Genomic DNA, 5,237 nt, shown 5'->3' on the forward strand with positions numbered 1-5,237 from the left:
TTTAGCGGTATCGGTTTTATTATCAATATCTTTGGTTGCTCTACACTATTGTATCGACACTGGGCCCAGATCTTATCAGCGTTCGGTCATACGGGTAAATTTACCTTATGGGCGTTTACTTGCCACGCTTCATGAAGTCACCGGCGGGCTTTATGGTCGATTCTGTGGAAAGGAAAAGTTCGGTAATACCTTACTTGAAACTGGAGAAGTGATAGGGAAGTCTGTTTGGTTCCATGATCTCACCAGGTGTAATCACCGTGATGCGCTTGTTCTGCCTCTCGTTACGGTGCTCCGAGTGACGCGGGGGCCGTTCTCGGTACGTTTTCATTCCCGGTCACGGTCAGAAAGGGAGAAAAGACTGAGATGTTCATTTGGTTGGCAAAGGTTGGCATGTTTGCAGTTAGGGAAAAGACTCGTGTACAAGGAGCACATTAATCCATGATACCACGTTACTAATAGTTCTATTGTCTAATATCTTACATTAAATGCGTGTTAGTGGCTATTATTCGCAAAGATGTTTATAGATATATCGTGGTTAATTGTCAATAGTTGGAGGCCTGATGATCCTTATTGAGTGATATTAAGGAAGAGTATCTGTACATGTGTGATAAAGATTAAATGTCGATCGTTTTACCCTCTATTCCATTAGGTGTAAAGATATATAATCGACAAGTTGGTCATTTATAAAAAGATAGTTCTTTTGCTAAATACCTATATAAATATAGAGGGACATTCTCTGTAATGTTCTTGCTCATTTATCCTATGTCCTTATTAAGACAATGGATTGGTATTTTATGAAAGGGTGTGCCAAGGTATATTGTCGTTCATCCCCTCTGTGTCTGTGTGGAGGCGATGAACCCAACGTTGTTCTTTTTCAAAGAGAATCTTCTCAGCATTGTATGATTTTGTTGGTAGTGTCTCGAGGACTACCCATTTGAGGTCGTCAGGATCATGGTTCTGTTCGATGTAATGTTTACTCATTTTGGTTGTGATTCGTTTGCAGGTGATGTTACTCCTGTGTTCACACATTCGAATCTTTACTTTGCGGCACGTCATCCCAATATATTTCAAGCCACAGGGACACACAATCATGTAAATCACATGTGTAGTGTTGCAGTTTGTATGGTGGCGCAAGGTCCACGTAAGATCAGATGAAAGTTGTAATGTTTTTGTGGGTTTTGTAAGTTTACAGACTGAACAGGAGCCGCATGGGTAGTGTCCTACCACTGGGTTGAGGTTCCACAGAGTTGTTAGGGTTCCATCATTAGTAGTGGTTGTCGGTCTTGTGTGTACAAGGAAATCCTTGATGTTCCGTGTTCGTCTATTAGCAAAGCGTGGTTTGGGCCAGTCAAGATTGTTCGACGTCAGGATTCTCCAGTTTTTGTTAATTATTTTCTTCACAGCATTTGTAGATGTGCAGTAAGTAGTGACACATGTCAGTAAGTCTGTTGGTTCTTCTCGTTCTGTTAGTTCGAGTAGACTTTCTCTGGGCTGGTTCCTTGCTCTCTTCTGGCATTTTCTGATGATTTTAGTTGGGTAATTCCTAAGTTGGAGTTTCTGTTCTAGTGCTGCTGCTTGTATTTTATAGTCCGCCAGCTTGCTACAGTTCCGTTTTAGTCGTAAAAACTGACTGTAGGGTAGGTTTTCCCTCAATGGTCGAGGGTGGAAGCTATTGTACAATAAGATACTGTTCCTCGCAGTCGGTTTGTAAAAAGTCTTTGTTTGCAAGGTGTTCTTTTCAGAGAATATTGTGACATCAAGGAAATCTATCTTCTTATTGCTTGATGAGTGTGTGAACTTGAGACACTCGTCCCTCGTGTTGATCCAGTTCATGAATTCAACTAGTGTTTCTTGTGTGTCTTCCCAAATTAGTAAAACATCGTCAATATACCTGCGCCAGAGTTTCATCTGATTAAAGTAGGGATTGACGGAGTTCTGTATCCATTGTTCTTCAAAAGCGCTAACGTATAGACCTGCTACACTGGGCGCAAAGGTACTACCCATAGAAGTACCGTGTCGTTGGGCGTAGAGGGTCCCCTCATATTCAAAAAATTTTCAGTTAAAGCCATCTTGCAACATTCCAGAACAAAATGTCTGGGAGTTCTGTATTGCCAGTCTTGAGAGAAGAGAATATCCTAGTGTTTTTTGCTGCGGTAGGCTTGTATAAAGACTTTCCACGTCAAGTCCAACCAAAAGCATTGTTTGATCGTTGTATGTTTGATCAACTAACAAGTTCAGAAGATCTCTTGTGTCTTTTAGGTAAGTAGGTGTTCTCTGTACTATTGGTCTTAAGAATTGGTCTGCGAATTGTGATAACGGTTCAAGTATAGACCCAATCCCTGAGACTATGGGACGTCCTGGTGGTGGGGATTTGTTCTTGTGGATTTTTGGCAGTGAATAAAAGTAAGGAATTCTCGGCGATTTTGTTATAAGGAATTCAGCTTCGTGTTTTGAAATCCACTGGTTAATCTCAGCTTCTTCCACCATAAGTTCAATAGTCCTCTGTAGTCTTTTAGTTGGGTCTGTCGTGAGTTTCTGATAGAATTTCATGTCTGAAAGTAGTGATAGACATTGGTCATTGTATCCTTGTTTGCTCAAAAGAACAATTGCTCCCCCTTTATCAGCTGGCTTGATCACCAGATCTGCATTCTGGTGGAGTTCCTTCATTGCTTTCTTTTCTTGTCGTGTGGTGTTCATAAAATGTCTTTTTGTTGGTTTTATATTATCTACTTCTTTCATGATCGCTTGTTCGAATGCTTGTATTTCCACGGGGACCATTTGAGAAGGTGGACAGAATGTAGACTTAGGTCTGAGATTGGTGTCGCTGTCTTGGGTGTAGTTCTCTTTATCTTTAAAGAAAGCCTTAAGTTTTACCTTTCTGCAGAATTCCGAAAGTTCACACTTTAGTTTGAAGATGTCAGTTGTCGGTGTAGGGACAAACCCAAGTCCTTTGTTTAGAATTTTCCCTTGATCTGCTGTGAGGGTGATATTAGTAAGGTTCACTACCAATGATTCATTGAGCTGGTCCCTGGTTGTTCTTTTGTCATACTTCGTGTGTGTACTTGTCTTTCTGGTTCGTTCCATGTTACCCCTTTTCTCCTCCCTCTCCGAGTGCTTTGGCCTCTCCCTAAAAAAGGAGGCTGTTGTATATTCATAGGGGGGGGGCCCATAGTGTTCGGGCCTTGGAAGTAGGGGTTGATCCACCCTTGATAGTTGGGTATGTAAGGTTGGTATGGGGGTTGTGGTTGGTCATAGTATCTTGGCATTTGCCAATTGTTGGTCCTCCTTCTTTGGGTACGTCTGTATTGTCCTCTCCCTCTTCTAGGATTAGTTCCTTCGTCACTACTCCAATCTGAGTTATTGTCAGAACTTTCGCCTGTTGTGTCTTCATCCTCTTGATGGTCTGGAATGACATAATCTGTTCTTGCGTATGGGTGCATTTTCTCCATTGAGAATTTCTTGAGATCTTTTCCCAATTTTTGAATTTTGTTTTGGGTGATGTATTCTTTTGTCTCATTCATCTCTTTATTGATCTCTTCTAAGCGTTTCTTATATACAGAGATCTGGACTGTAGTTTTCAAGTTAGCTTCACTGACTTGAATCTTGATTGTTAGTTCTTCTACTAGTCTTGTTGCAGTTTTGATTATAAGTACCAGGTAGTCTCTAGTACACTTCCAAGATATGGAAGACCAATCTTTTCGGAAGGCAAGATCTTTGAGGAAAATCCGAGGGGAATTTTGTACCCATAAGCCTTTTGGGGGCTGAGTTGGCTCGCAGATACTCTTTCATAATTATCCCATGTATGGCTGTTCTTACTTGGTCTTTCTTCATTTCTGTTAATTCGTCCCATTCGTTGTTGTGTGTCAGTGTGTTTGATAAATCCTTATCTTGTAGTAGTGAGGCTCCTGAAAGGATAGCGTTTACTTCTTCTTCTGTATAACTTAAACCTTGGTTGTCCGCCATGTTTTCTAGGTTCTTCTTCTTGATAAGTGTGTCAGACTAGTTGTAGACACTTTTATGGGGAATAGATTTTCCCACAGCTGTGCGCTGCTTCAATATGTAATAATCAAGTGGGGGAAAAAGAAGCTTAGGTCCATTCGGCTTCCTAAAGTTACTTATAAATCACAAGGGGGGAGAATGGACCCCTTGTCCTGTGTTCCCATGGTCTTGTTGGTTGTATTGTTCATAAAAAGACCCTCATAACATCTACACAGGTCGAGGGCGGTATATTTTCATTCTCCGCCATTTGTGTACTGTTTCAGCAACATCATTGGGTCATTTTTTTGTAAAGATGCTGACCTCCACCCGGAGGAAGACCTACTGGTACTGACAGTAGTGGTCAGAGATATCGTGAATTGGTGCTCGTGGTAAAGTGAAGATATTAAAAGTTAAAATCCCTATGTCACTTTTAACCTCAATCATTTATTCCGGAGGCAGTGATTGGGAGTTTAAAAGAAAGGTTATGTGCGTATTGAATGAGTTACTGTTCATTCGCACCTCTTAGTGGTCGGATGAGTTACTGTTCATTCGCACCTGTTAGTGGCCAACATGTTTCAGCCCTCTGTGCATTCTCGGGGCTTTCGTCAGGACCGAACTAGATTGTGTAGGACCAATGAGGTTCTACGTAAAGTGATGTAATTCACCACTGGGATTTGTGGGTCAGATCAATTGTATCTGTACCTAAAGGAAAAGAAAAAAGGGTGGTGCAAAAGGGTAAAGAAAACAATAGCATTGTAATGTTTTTCAAGCATGAAATGTTGAGACAGTATTTACAAGGAACATACGCAGTGGCAGTTCAATATACGCAACATTGTGCTATGATTTACACACTTTGTGTGGACATGGTGAGGACAGGAGGATTAAGTTAATGATACATAGTGGTAAAAGTAACACTGTGTCACAAAGAGTATATGATATATTTTACCATCAATATTTTAGTATGACATCGTATATTGCGCGTCTTACAACTCACTCGTATATTGCGTGAATACAAGGTGTAATATTGTAGTCGCGCGCTATTTGTTTCACTTGTCAAGCGATGTCAGTTTAGCGGTATCGGTTTTATTATCAATATCTTTGGTTGCTCTACACTATTGTATCGACACTGGGCCCAGATCTTATCAGCGTTCGGTCATACGGGTAAATTTACCTTATGGGCGTTTACTTGCCACGCTTCATGAAGTCACCGGCGGGCTTTATGGTCGATTCTGTGGAAAGGAAAAGTTCGGTAATACCTT

This window comes from Triturus cristatus, chromosome 6 (assembly GCF_964204655.1).
Source record: "Triturus cristatus chromosome 6, aTriCri1.1, whole genome shotgun sequence".
Taxonomy (NCBI): Eukaryota; Metazoa; Chordata; class Amphibia; order Caudata; family Salamandridae; genus Triturus; species Triturus cristatus.